General features: G+C 30.1%; 1 protein-coding gene and 2 long non-coding RNA genes across 3 annotated transcripts in view; 2 read left to right on the forward strand and 1 right to left on the reverse strand.

Moving 5' to 3' along the window:
• The window catches only part of LOC119605186 (DNA mismatch repair protein Msh3-like), an 80,602-nt gene that overhangs the window by 17,405 nt on the left and 47,455 nt on the right, over positions 1 to 15,742 (reverse strand). The gene's annotated exons all lie outside the window — the stretch shown is intronic.
• LOC119605187 lies at positions 7,124 to 7,959 on the forward strand. Its single transcript, XR_005231567.1, has 2 exons — positions 7,124 to 7,644; positions 7,704 to 7,959. It is a non-coding gene; the product is annotated as an uncharacterized LOC119605187 (long non-coding RNA).
• LOC119605188 lies at positions 12,510 to 12,960 on the forward strand. Its single transcript, XR_005231568.1, has 2 exons — positions 12,510 to 12,650; positions 12,710 to 12,960. It is a non-coding gene; the product is annotated as an uncharacterized LOC119605188 (long non-coding RNA).

The raw sequence follows: 15,742 nt of genomic DNA on the forward strand, positions 1-15,742 counted from the left end.
TATTGTTCATAATAAAGCATCTAAGTTGAATTGTACCTTGCCTCAGATATACTTTAGCTATTTTTTGTTGAATAAAATTGTGTACATTTAAGTCATATTTCGAAGGGGGCTTTGTATAGGAGCTAGGGTCAAATGAGGCCGTATCATCAAAAAATACATCAGGGTCATGAAGGCTAGTATAGAACTTGGCTTTGCAGCTTTTTGTCGAGATACGAGTATATTAAACATAATTATGAACTTAAAAGCCCTATTCGCGGGTTCAGTTGTATGGGGGCTAGGTCAAGTATTGGACCGATGTTACCCATTTTCAATAGGATCCGTCTCTAGTACAATAGAAGATCATGCAAAATTTTATAGAATTATCTTCAAAATTGCTGTAATTTGATTACAAGGTTTACACGGACGGACGAACGGACGGACAGACGGACGGACGGACATAGCTTAATCGACTCAGAAAATGATTCTGAGCCGATTGGTATACTTTAAGGTGGGTATAGGACCAATATTATTGTGCATAACAAAAATCAGCACAAACCCAATATACCCTCCCCACTAAAGTGGTGTAGGGTATAAAAACGAAGTGAATAAATAAATTTATATGTGCTATGTGTACCACTTTAAAAAATAAAAGGTTTAAATATGTATAAAATTAGCTCTGCGGAATTTAGTTTTGCATGAGTCGAAAATAAAATAAGATCGTAATTTTCAAGTTAATGAAAATTATGGCTCAAAAAAAGAAAATAAAAACAGTTTTTGAAACAAATCCCGGGATTTATTTTGAAAAATCCCGGGTTTCGGGATATTCTAATCCCGAAAAAATCCCGGGATTTATTTTCCAAATCCCGGGATTCGGGATTTGCCAATCCCGAAAAATCCCGGGATTTTCGGGATCGGGATTTCGGGATTGGCATCCCTAGTGTGTAGTGTGGATTTTTTTTATCTGCCTCTCTATACGCCGGTATATGACGTAGACTATTCTCACCAAATTCCATAAAAATCGAAATGCGAAATGCAGCCAACTTCGTTTTTTCATATAAGTACCGCGAGTTCTTTACATAAAAAGTTCCAATAGAAATATTAACGGAAGGACTTACGAGTTTGAATCGACCCAAAAAGTGATTCATTCCATTATTCACAGTATTAGATTGGCTAGTGTAAATAAAATAATATTACGGTGTTGTTATGATTTAAATCAACTCATTTAATATGTGGAAAACGGATAGGTACTTTTGCTAAATCCTAAACCAACTAAGATATCGAAAAATACCTTTGTGCACATAAGTATAACCAGTAGATGTACAAATTGCAGTAATAAAAAAATTTCGAATAGTAAAAAAATTCCACATATTACCAAAATTCAAAACAGGGACGATATGTATATTTACATAGTTGGTTTAAAACAAGAGATAAAAGAAGTTTTTTTAATTTTATTTTTAGAATAAAAGCAAACAGCATTTAGTTCAATTGTTTGCAAAAAATAACCAAAACGAAAAAATAATTCACATGTACACATGCAAAATAAAAATAACCAATTTTGGTTAATAATAACCAATTTTGGTTAATAATAACCAAAGTGGCAACACTGGTGCTGAATTATTTTGAATGGTCAACGGTTAAAAGCTTGAGAGAGAGAGAGTGTTAATGTCTTAAAATATCAATAAAATTTAAAAATGTTCCAATATAAAACATTTTAAACAAGTAAGAGTGTTATATTCGGCTGTGTCTTTTTTTTTTTTTGTTTTTTCGTCTGCATATTTTTGTAGAAACTCGTTTATTGCGGTTACATATTTCTTATTATTCGACAAACGACAATACTCTTCTCTTCACTGTTTGCGCTTTAAAGGGTGATGGCAATGATCCCTGCCAGCAATTTTGTAGTCGACTACGAGAAAAATTCACTTCTAGTTTACTTTTACAGATTGACTATAAGCTAACTACAATGTAATGCAGAGCTGTCCCGAAATTTTTTATTTGGCAACGTAAAGAACCGACTTTTAAATACAAACTACAAGCTAACTATAATTTAATGCAGAAGTGCCTCAAAATTATCTGGAGAGAATTAATTGTATTTCAACATGTTTTCTCTTGTTTCTCTATTATTATGATTTTATTTGTTAACTTTAGTAGACTGACTATAAACGAACAACAATGTAATGCAGAAATGTTCCAAAATTTGGTAAACAACTGACTTTTAAAGACTAGCTACAAGCTAACTATCATATAATGCGGGAGTACCCCAAAATTATCTGGAGAGCATTTTGTTTCGACATGTTTTCTCATGTTTCTTTATTATTTGGAATTTTGTTTTTCATTTCTGTCATTTTCTTGTATACGTTGTGAAATTAGAGTCAGTAAATTGGAAAAATTAATTATAAAAGGTTAAATATTTCAAAACTCGGTCCCTAAATTCTGCTGATTAATACTGTAAATATAATACATTAACAGTTAACATTACACATAACATTTTAAAATTTATTTTAGATTTGGATCAATGGGAATCATGGAAATAATGAACAAATCATTCATAATTTTATGAATACCGGTGTTATTATTAGTTCCCCTGCAGAAAACTAATGTCTATTAATTTTAACGAACTAATATCATAACTTGTATTAAAGCGAAATGTTATTTTAAATATATTTAATTAAAATGTAATTAATTAATACAGTAGGGAATACAAAAGAAAACTATTACTTGACTTTTCTGCAAATAACTTTAACTTAGTTAATAAAGAGTTAACTTTGAGCTAAGTTTTTAGTAACTAACTTTAAGCTAGTTGAAAAGTCATGCAGAGTCGGACAATTGACTACTGCGTAAGACATCGCCATGTTAAAATAGTCAGTTGGCTCCATTAAAAATAATCCAAGAATCAACCATAACTAGTTGATGAAAAAGTCGGCTTTTAATGCATTTAAAGTTAGTTGAGTTGCTGGCAGGGATCAAACAAATTTACACACACAGGATTTTTTTTGATCGTGTTAGTGAAAAAAAACTCACACGCACTGGTTTGATGCCAGCAATTTTGTAGTCGACTACGAGAAAAATTCACTTCTAGTTTACTTTTACAGACTGACTATAAGCTAACTACAATGTAATGCAGAGCTATCCCGAAATTTTGTATTTGGCAACGTAAAGAACCGACTTTTAAATACTAACTACAAGCTAACTATAATGTAATGCAGAAGTGCCTCAAAATTATCTGGAGAGAATTAATTGTATTTCAACATGTTTTCTCTTGTTTCTCTATTATTATGATTTTATTTATTAACTCTAGTAGACTGACTATAAATGAACAACAATGTAATGCAGAAATGTTCCAAAATTTTGGTATTTATTAACCCAGCAAAAAAAGACGTGCAAAAAAAGTAGTAAATGCATGGGTTGAACTGATAATGAACTGGTTCATATTTAGGGGAAACATGCATGATTTTAACATTAGCGTGTCATTGGCATGCATTACGAACACATGCATGCCAATGGAAAAATAGTTCGCCATTTAAATGAGTTCTTATAACCAATGAATATTCGATGATTCTCAAGCGAATTTTCATTGGTGCACTATATTTATTTAAAAATGCATTAATAATGGTATTTCGATTTAATTATCAATATTTAAATAATTTGTTTGTGTGATATTGATAAAAATAAAATAAGATAAAACATAACTAACTGATTTTTATTGGATTTAAATTCATGCAGAGGAAAAATACCCATTGTGTTTTAAAATCCGTTAAACAGTCTTGGTTTTTTCCTTCTCTTATTAATGTTAAAATGGACTTAATATTACTAGGTAGGTAGGTACCTACAAAAACAAAAATCTAATAAAAAAATTAATGTAATTTTTAATATTTATTGTATGAAATGCACGTTTTCGTTAAATCTCCTAAGAGAATACCAAATTATAGTAAAATATTACAATTCCTATAGTGGAGTTACATGAGTGAATTTGGGTGCATTTTTCATGCCTTCACTGATGACAAATTTATTAGAATTTAGGCATGTATTTAAAACGCATTAAATAGAATACGTACAAAAGAAATCATGAAAATATCCCTTCTTCTTTAACAACTTCAATTTTTTTTTGCTGGGAACGTAAACAACCGACTTTTAAAGACTAGCTACAAGTGTTACGGAACGTGATTCTGGCGAGGTTTCCAGCTAGCTTTGGCATGTATTTATACTCAGGCGGTTCCAACCCTACTCACCAGGCACAACTCCGAACAGTAAACAAAAGAATTACAAAAACACTACATTAAAACAGAAATTACACCAACGAATCTACCACACGAAGAATCTTGAGACAGTTGACAGTCTCATCTGCCCTCCCGACCTTGTCGTAGCTGCATCCGCATCATTTTTGGCTAACGACCCATTTCCACTTGACCTCCTTCACTTACCAATCCATCATCACCTGTACTTTGTTAAATAATCAATATAGAAAATATTATGTCTCAAGATACCAATCACATTTATTATTGTATTTATTAAAGATGTCGTTAAATGTCTCTTAGCCTATAGACAAATAATATTACATAAATTTAGACAATTACAAGTACATTTTTCCCTCGCATCTGCTTTTTTAAAATATATATATATATATATATATATATATATAATTTAGTTAACTTCGCCTTATTCATCTATCTATCGCACAAGCTAATATTTTTCCTCAAACTATAGGATTTTCGAATTTTATATTTTCCTATACCTAAAAGAGCTCTCTGAGGTTAGATTCATATTTCACTATACAGGATCACGTATTTTCTTTCTCACGTAGCTTGGGCTCAAGATTATTAGCCATTAATTTGACAACAATCGAGGGATAAGTGTACTAGACGATAAAACATACACATAAACTATAACACTTAACGAGATTCTTACACTTTGTTTATCACGAAACACTTAACACTAGCTTAATAACTATTTAAAATCTTTTCCATGTATTATTTTCTTCATATTGGGTTTCCTTCTTATGTGTTGCTAATATATTTTCCAACTAAACTTCATTATCTTGTTGGACTTTCAATTCTTGCATAATTATAAGTTGACTTCTCTTCAGCCATATTGTATTATGCTAAGACCGATATATATTATTCTTTTGTAAAACTTTTGTTAGGCCACTATCAAATCTTTTTGCCAACTCTCACTATTTAAATTCTTTCATCGAGCTAATATCTAAATTGGCTATTGTGGTTTCAGGCAAACTTCATATGTATGTAGGTACATGTATATAAGCGTACTTATATTATTGGTTACCTGGCTATTTTAGTCTATGCGGCTTTGGAACAGGTGAACAATCATCTATTGGTGTCCCATTATGAATAGCCAGCTAAAATGAGACAATATCCTATTGTAGCTAATATTACCATAGATATATTAAAATAACTCACGTAACCGAAATTCCTTTGAAAAATTTAACTTTTAAAATGTACAGTGTCTCACATAAGTATTCGAATTTGGTTGTACTTTGAAAAGAAACATAATTTAATAATATTTTTTGTGTGTGAAATTAATAATTAAATTTGTTATATTGTCTAGAGAGTCCTATGGTATAATATCACACTCTTTAAAATTTGGAAAAATTACATCTACCTCAATTGATTTAACTTTTTTTAAAAAAAAGGCCATAAAATTGCCTCACAAAAGTATTCGAATTTTTCCTGTATTTCATATATGATCATATTATACGAAACACAAAAATTATAATCGAGTGGTTTTTTGCTTAAAATTGTGTTAAGGGGTTACTATCGACCGAAATTATATATTTTTGGCCCATTTGTTCCACAATTTTGGAGCATTTGTACCATATTTTCATGTAATATCATTAAAATGGCGATTTTTGACCATATTTGCAATTTTTTTCCTTTTTTTCAGAAATAAACCCAAACTTTAATATTGGGATTTAATAGACCCCTTGAGGTATCTAAAAATAATAATTTTTGTTATAAGGATCTGTACTTAAAAGTTCCAAGATGTATTTTTGGTATCGTTCTTCTGTTTCTAATTGAATTGTATGGATCTTAAGTCCCTTTTCGTACCACTAGGGTCGATATTTTCCGACAAAGTTGGCTAGTATACATTCATGTACATATTAGCACTAATATATTTTAAATTTTCAATACATTATATCGGTATACAATTCCAAAACATGCCTTAACAAAACGTCATCCTATACAGTAGATTTGAGTTTTTACTATTCGTAACTTTCACGCTTATGTTGCCCATTACAATAACACTGTAAGTCCAAAATTTTGGGTTTATTTTGATCATAGTAATCAATATTTAAACAGATATCGATATTTTTGAGTTAGACCATAATGATATAGTGGCATGCAGCCTGGAGGTCATTGGTATATAAAAATAATGATACTACCATATTGAATGGTGTTTCTTCGAGGCATGTTTTGGAGTTGTACACTTCCACAATACATTGAAAACTTAAAATATATAAAAGCTGATATCTAAAAGAATATATACAAGAAAACTTTCCCCGAAAACTTTTGACCCTAGTATTATGAAAATGGAAAATATATTGAATTAGCGACAGAATAATGATATCAATAATATATCTTGGATCGTTTGAATACAGATTCTTGTAACAAAAATACTATTTTTAGATACTCCAAGGGGTCTATTAAATCCCAATATCAAACTTTGGTTTTATCTCTGGAAAAAAAAGAGAAAATACTACAAATATTGCCAAAAATCGCCATTTTAATGGTATTACATAAAAAGAGGGGTACAAATCCCCAAAAATTGTGGACCAAATGGGCCTAAAATATATCATTTCGGTTGATAGTAACCCCTTAAAACAATTTAAAGCATAAAAACTAGTCTATTCTAAAATTTGTGTTTCGTATAATATGCTCAAATATGAAATACAGTAAAAATTCGTATACTTTTGTGAGGCAATTTTATGGACTTTTTTAAAAAAAGCTAATTTAATTTAAGTAAATGTAAATTTTTCAAGTTTTAAAAAGCGTGATATCAAACTTAAGGGCTGTCTAGACAATATAACAAATTAATTTTTTTTTGCACACAAAATATATTATTAAATTTGGTTTCTTTTCATAGTTTACGTAAATTCGAATACTTATGAGAGACACTGTATATATTTTCACCGCACAGACTTTTTGCTTATTCACTTTCACAATCTTATTGCCTGCTACAAGTATATGAGTTTTGCTTATGATCTCTTCTCGGCAATTTTTCCTTAAATACCCGCTGCCATGTTGTATTTTTGCGGTTTTTCCATTTTCTGGAAAATCCTTGTTGCCAATTTTCCTGTTGCCGAACTCCAAAATAAAACATACAATAATTCCCCTCTAACCGTTTTATCTCACACGTAATTCTTCGCGCCATTATTCTATTATTTGCATTTCATTTTTCTCGTTATATTTTCATCAATGACAATACAACCCTGTAATCTACAATTTTTGCCGCGTTGCTACACTGTAATACAGGCGTTTCTACACCTAACAGCTGACACACGACCAAACACATAAAACAAAGAACATTAAGAAGACCTAAGAAATAACACATAAAAAATAAAAATCATTTAGTTTAATTTTAATCACATATTCAATTTTTTCTGCTACAAAAAACACTTTTTTAACTCATCCAGACATTGAGAATAAATATCATGTAAGTATAAACAACAATGTGTAAATGTTCTTTTTCTAATAACTTCTTTTTTTGTTCAGTATTTCAACATTAATGGAAACCCACCCCTAAAACAATAAACATAAACAAAACAAACCAGTGGAACCAAATTAAAACCAATTATCAAACCAAACGGATGGACACAAGAAACAGGAGCTCGAGAACAAACAAAAAGGAAACAAATCTGAAGGAATTACAATAATAACAAATTCATCAGACTTTTCGGGACAACAAATAAAGTGTTTATTTTCCTTTACAAACAAATAAAACTAAAACATATTGTACATATAGAAACAAGTGTCAGTGTTTTATTTTTTTGTATGAAATCTGGGTCTGACCCACCCGCAACAAAACTCCGGTTTCGCTGGCGTCAGCCAGAGGGAACGGTGTGCGGGTTGTGTGTGAGTGAATCCAACGTGGGGAATTCTCACGACCCTGGGATTAAGAGTCTCATATTCTACCATAGAGTTAGCCGGGCAATTTACAGGTTAGTTACTTGATTTTTTTTCTAAAAAATTATATTTCTCTTTCTAGGAAACCTCGCAAACAAGAGACCTTTACAATCAAATGGTACACTTCATATGGCCATCAACAGATACAAGCACTCTGGAGATTTTTTCTTCCTTAGGATAGAAAAAACGTAGAGGCAATCCAACAAAAACCTAAAATGACAACAACAAAATTCATGTTACTGGACTCCCGCCAGTATTGCACCGTTGAGTGCTCGCTAATGAAATCGAACGCCCCTTGAGAGGCAAAAATACTAATAAAAAAAATGGATCACGCCTCACAAATTTTCCTTTCCCTAATGATCTGCCAAATTTGCAGTGCCGGCCAAATCTCTATAAACTTTTCAATAGTGAAATGTTCAGAGATTTCAGAGATGTATCATATAATCTGTCTTTGATATTACGGGAAGTATTTAACTGTGTAAATTCTAAAATATGAGCACTTGCTTTGTGTTTCCTTTATTTCTTTTCAGGTAAACTTTGGGATTGGTAAATGCACTAGCACAACATAGATACTAAATCTATATTGCACAACTGAAGTCTGTATAAAGAAACAACACAACTTAAATCTATATCACAGAATCTATCACAGTTTTACTAAGTCTACTTTTGCGAATTTCCTATTATAGCATTAAATGTCATCGCTAATCTAGGTAGGTGTAAAATATCACAGCTATTCATTTCGGAAATGATGAAGATTTCCATAATCATATTGTGGACAAAGCTCAATTCGGTCATAACGATTTTCTGTATTTCATAAAAGAAGAATATACTACACGGAAATGAACTAGTGAAATTAACTCTGGCGAAATAATCAACCAAAGGAATATACCACAGATGATTTCTAATAAACATATTGCGGTTAATTAAGACTACTATTGCACTTTGCCGTTCTAAGATTTTCAACAACAATTAACACTTATCATGTCTCCCTAGGCCTATTATGTTCCATTTAAGCTGTGATTGAATTTTTTAAATAATTGTGTTACTAACTAATATTTGGAAAGAAAACATTCTTTTGGAGACTGGCAACATGACAACGTACTGGAGATTTGTAAAAGAATTGAAATTAAGCGATATAAAGTGATGGACAATTTTTGTGAAAATTAGTAAAATGTGACGGTCTTGAATTATTGTGTGACATTATGTGAATTGTGGCAAAGTTTATAAATCAAAAGGTTATTGTTTTTGATGTGATTGGTTAAATAAAATAACTACAAAAGTTTTCATAAATACTTCAGAAAATTGTTGCTAAATTTAAATTTACATTCAATAATAATTAAAAGAAAATATACGTTAATATAATTTAATAATAAAAGTATAAATACAACCATGCAGAAATTAAAACGACAATTAATTAAATAAATAAATACTATAATATAAAACAAGCAAAAGAATTATAATTAAAAATAAAATTACGAAATAAATAAATATTAAATAAACTTAATAATAAACTAAGTTAAAAACATGCATAATAGTATAGTTGAGTGAATAAATAAATAACTTAAAATTTAATGTAAAAAATTGGACATAACAAAACGAATAAACATGCAATTAAATAAATAAATAAGAAACATATAATTGTATAAATATATAAAATAATCAAACACATAAATACGCAAACATTAAAATAAATAATTAATATAATAAATAATTCACTAACACAAACACTAAAAATAAAAAGTGTATAATCAACTAAATTAATCGTATAAATAAATAATCAAAAACGTAAACAAAACAAATAGTCAATATGATAAATAAAGAAATAAATTAGAAAATAATAAATAAAACTTGATAAATAAACTACAAGTTTCTTATTGTAACGTCTTGTATTATTACTGGTTTAGGCAATGATGGATGTATGTGAAGGTCAAAGCGGTTACCAAAACTTTATGAATTCTTCATGTGGTATACAATCAACAATACTACAAACAAAACAAAGTTATGTACCGCTAAATTGCACATGACACTGATACTACACACTTCACGAAACATATCATGACAGGCTATCAGGTATCACTAACAACCAACATAATACATAACTTTATAAATAATTGAAATCTAAAACAAATCATTTTCAGGACAAATGGATACAACTCTGATACAACACACTTCACGAAACATATCAATGACAGGATATCAGACGTTGTACAACATTTAACACTGAACTTGATTATCAACAACAAAAACTACAAGTTTATTCTATACACATGATACGACAGGATATCAGACATTAAACAACAATCTACACTAACAACGATTTCGGACTAAACTCAAAAACTAATTCAAAACAAAAACGAAGCGAACACAATACAGTTGGGGACACACGGAGTCACTCGCAAGATATTGTGTCTCATCTCTCAACGCGTCTCTTCGCCGATCATCATTTCCAAGCGTTCCACGGACATACACTCTCCATATCGTCTTAGAGCAGTTATGTCAGCCAACACCTGCGATATAAATCACGGCTGCAATTGGTCTATGACAAAAACTCTAATTGGCTATTGCCACACGTTTTGGTGTCGTACGTGTCCTAATTCCTCGCAACTTAAGTGACTTTTCAGGGATTTGAGAAGTAGCTTAAGTTGTATCATTTAAAATTGGGCGCCATATTGTTACGGAACGTGATTCTGGCGAGGTTTCCAGCTAGCTTTGGCATGTATTTATACTCAGGCGGTTCCAACCCTACTCACCAGGCACAACTCCGAACAGTAAACAAAAGAATTACAAAAACACTACATTAAAACAGAAATTACACCAACGAATCTACCACACGAAGAATCTTGAGACAGTTGACAGTCTCATCTGCCCTCCCGACCTTGTCGTAGCTGCATCCGCATCATTTTTGGCTAACGACCCATTTCCACTTGACCTCCTTCACTTACCAATCCATCATCACCTGTACTTTGTTAAATAATCAATATAGAAAATATTATGTCTCAAGATACCAATTACATTTATTATTGTATTTATTAAAGATGTCGTTAAATGTCTCTTAGCCTATAGACAAATAATATTACATAAATTTAGACAATTACAAGTACATTTTTCCCTCGCATCTGCTTTTTTAAAATATATATATATATATATATATATATATATATATATATATATATATATATATATATAATTTAGTTAACTTCGCCTTATTCATCTATCTATCGCACAAGCTAATATTTTTCCTCAAACTATAGGATTTTCGAATTTTATATTTTCCTATACCTAAAAGAGCTCTCTGAGGTTAGATTCATATTTCACTATACAGGATCACGTATTTTCTTTCTCACGTAGCTTGGGCTCAAGATTATTAGCCATTAATTTGACAACAATCGAGGGATAAGTGTACTAGACGATAAAACATACACATAAACTATAACACTTAACGAGATTCTTACACTTTGTTTATCACGAAACACTTAACACTAGCTTAATAACTATTTAAAATCTTTTCCATGTATTATTTTCTTCATATTGGGTTTCCTTCTTATGTGTTGCTAATATATTTTCCAACTAAACTTCATTATCTTGTTGGACTTTCAATTCTTGCATAATTATAAGTTGACTTCTCTTCAGCCATATTGTATTATGCTAAGACCGATATATATTATTCTTTTGTAAAACTTTTGTTAGGCCACTATCAAATCTTTTTGCCAACTCTCACTATTTAAATTCTTTCATCGAGCTAATATCTAAATTGGCTATTGTGGTTTCAGGCAAACTTCATATGTATGTAGGTACATGTATATAAGCGTACTTATATTATTGGTTACCTGGCTATTTTAGTCTATGCGGCTTTGGAACAGGTGAACAATCATCTATTGGTGTCCCATTATGAATAGCCAGCTAAAATGAGACAATATCCTATTGTAGCTAATATTACCATAGATATATTAAAATAACTCACGTAACCGAAATTCCTTTGAAAAATTTAACTTTTAAAATGTATATATTTTCACCGCACAGACTTTTTGCTTATTCACTTTCACAATCTTATTGCCTGCTACAAGTATATGAGTTTTGCTTATGATCTCTTCTCGGCAATTTTTCCTTAAATACCCGCTGCCATGTTGTATTTTTGCGGTTTTTCCATTTTCTGGAAAATCCTTGTTGCCAATTTTCCTGTTGCCGAACTCCAAAATAAAACATACAATAATTCCCCTCTAACCGTTTTATCTCACACGTAATTCTTCGCGCCATTATTCTATTATTTGCATTTCATTTTTCTCGTTATATTTTCATCAATGACAATACAACCCTGTAATCTACAATTTTTGCCGCGTTGCTACACTGTAATACAGGCGTTTCTACACCTAACAGCTGACACACGACCAAACACATAAAACAAAGAACATTAAGAAGACCTAAGAAATAACACATAAAAAATAAAAATCATTTAGTTTAATTTTAATCACATATTCAATTTTTTCTGCTACAAAAAACACTTTTTTAACTCATCCAGACATTGAGAATAAATATCATGTAAGTATAAACAACAATGTGTAAATGTTCTTTTTCTAATAACTTCTTTTTTTGTTCAGTATTTCAACATTAATGGAAACCCACCCACAATAAACATAAACAAAACAAACCAGTGGAACCAAATTAAAACCAATTATCAAACCAAACGGATGGACACAAGAAACAGGAGCTCGAGAACAAACAAAAAGGAAACAAATCTGAAGGAATTACAATAATAACAAATTCATCAGACTTTTCGGGACAACAAATAAAGTGTTTATTTTCCTTTACAAACAAATAAAACTAAAACATATTGTACATATAGAAACAAGTGTCAGTGTTTTATTTTTTTGTATGAAATCTGGGTCTGACCCACCCGCAACACAAGCTAACTATCATATAATGCGGGAGTACCCCAAAATTATCTGGAGAGCATTTTGTTTCGACATGTTTTCTCATGTTTCTTTTTATTTGGAATTTTGTTTTACATTTTTGTCATTTTCTTGTATACGTTGTGAAATTAGAGTCAGTAAATTGGAAAAATTAATTATGAAAGGTTAAATATTTCAAAACTCGGTCTCTAAATTCTAAATTTTGCTGATTAATACTGTAAATCAGCGTTGCGCGTTCATATTGTTCAAATTACGAAGATTTTCAGCAATTCACACGTACACTCATAGCTGCCAGATTTGACGATTTATCGTCATTTTGACGATTCTTCGTTTCAAAAATAGCAAAGTGACGATTTGACGATTTTTTCCTTGAAACTGACGATTTTTGAAAAATAAATAAAGATCTTACATTTTTTTTTTATTTTACAGTGAAAAAAGGAAATTAATATTAAACTTGGAATTCAGTGAAAATAGAATTTATATTATAATGAAAACTGGAAATTAAATTCTAGAAGAGCTATTATAAAACATTCTAAGTCGAAAAATTGTGTTTTGAGTTTTAAGCTCTCAAAGCTTAAACATATTTTACATCTAAATGTGTATGCTATGTACATTATTTCTTATAACTTTTGAAGAGATCGACAGATCTGAACCAAATTTTCACATTGTATAAGTTAAATCCAACACAAACAAGTTTTGTAAAAGAACCAAATTATACGAAGAAATCTCACCAAGTTTAATCTGTTTATATCTACCCAGCAAAAAGTAGTGCTTCCTCGGAAGCAGATTTGTAATGCAGAGAGCAGTTGTTACTGCTTGCACTTGTTATAAAAGAATATATGATTTTTATATGGGATTCGTCTTGTAGAGGCTCTGCCTAAAGAATCCAAAATGTGCATATTTCATACTGTTGAAATTGCGCTGATTTTTGCGAATTAATATTATTTTTCAACACTGAACATTGATTTAAATTTAGAAAGATGCAAAAATTAAGTGATTTTAAGTGTTGAGAAGCAAATTTCTACACCACAAACAATAATTGCTGAATATATGCCTTCCAAAATCTTTTTTGTAAGGTAATAATTTTAAGATGCAATAGAGGAAGGAGTTAAAGATGCAGTAGTTATATTTATTGCTTCCAAATCAAGAATATTTTTTGCTGGGTAAGTACTTGTTTACAGAAAACTTTCAAAACTTTTACAAACAGTTTTTTGCTTAAAAAGAATAAAATATTCCTTGTGCACCAAAACAAGCAATATTGTGATGCAACAAACTTTGAGGAATTTAAGGAAAAAGATGAACAAGTTTCTATACCTAAAAACTATATGTGTTCACTATGTAAATTTTAGCAGTATTTATGTTTGATATTTTTAAAAATGCCAGAACATTGAAAACATTATGAGAACATTAGAAAAGAATTAACATTACTGTCGAATATTCTTCAAAACTCAAAGTTTATTGAATTTTGAGCAATAATATTCCGTATGTTTCGAATTTTACATAAATATGTATTAATATTATAAATTTTTTAATATATTTCATCTTCAAATATTACAATATTTTTAATTTTTTATAAAAATTTTAAGCTTTTCATATTCTCCGATTTTTTTTGCGATTTCTTAAAACCAAAATGACGATTATTTAAAAATTTATCGGGAAATTGACGATTTTTTCAAAAATTCATCTGGCAGCCCTGCGTACACTACCCGATCGCAAACAAAACTCATAGCAAGAGCGTAAAAATACAAAAAAATATCTTCAGTTGCTTAACAGCATTCAACAATGTAGGTTGATGTCGCTTTGTTTCAAAAATTGCAAAAACAATTTGTAAAAACAACAACACAATTTGTAAACAAAAGAATTACTTGCAAAAAACTCGTACACTCCAAAAAAAAATTACTAATGCATAAGAATGAAAACACATAAAAACAGTATTTCTAATACTTTTTTTACACATTTTAAATAAAAAACTTTATCTTTGTGAAGAAATATATATTTTTCTTTTCTTTGAATATGTTTTATTTGTAAAATTTACTATTTTACTTGTTATGAAATTTGATCATAACAAGCGTAATTAGGCAATATTTTTTTCTAAGTGTTTTTTAGTATTTTCTCACCACTACAATAACAGTTTCTTAGCGTCTCTCTTTCTGCGCTTGGCTGCTGTAAATATAATACATTAACAGTTAACATTACACATAACATTTTAAAATTTATTTTAGATTTGGATCAATGGGAATCATGGACATAATGAACAAATCATTCATAATTTAATGGATACCGGTGTTATTATTAGTTCCCCTGCAGAATACTGATGCCTATTAATTTTAACGAACTAATATCATAACTTGTATTAAAGCGAAATGTAATTTAGATAACTAGAAGTGAAATTTTAAATATATTTAATTAAAATGTAATTAATTAATACAGTAGGGAATACAAAAGAAAACTATTACTTGACTTTTCTGCAACTAACTTTAAGTTAGTTAATAAAGAGTTACCTTTAAGCTAATTTTTTAGTAACTAACTTTAAGCTAGTTGAAAAGTCATGCAGAGTCGGACAATTGACTACTGCGTAGGACATCGCCATGTTAAAATAGTCAGTTGGCTCCATTAAAAATAATCCAAGAATCAACCAGAACTAGTTGATGAAAAAGTCGGCTTTTAATGCATTTAAAGTTAGTTGAGTTGCTGGCAGGGAATCAAAACACTTTTGATTTT

This window comes from Lucilia sericata, unplaced genomic scaffold, assembly GCF_015586225.1.
Source record: "Lucilia sericata isolate MDLA Ls3-8-SP2 unplaced genomic scaffold, ASM1558622v1 Contig000462F_arrow, whole genome shotgun sequence".
NCBI classification, from domain to species: domain Eukaryota; kingdom Metazoa; phylum Arthropoda; class Insecta; order Diptera; family Calliphoridae; genus Lucilia; species Lucilia sericata.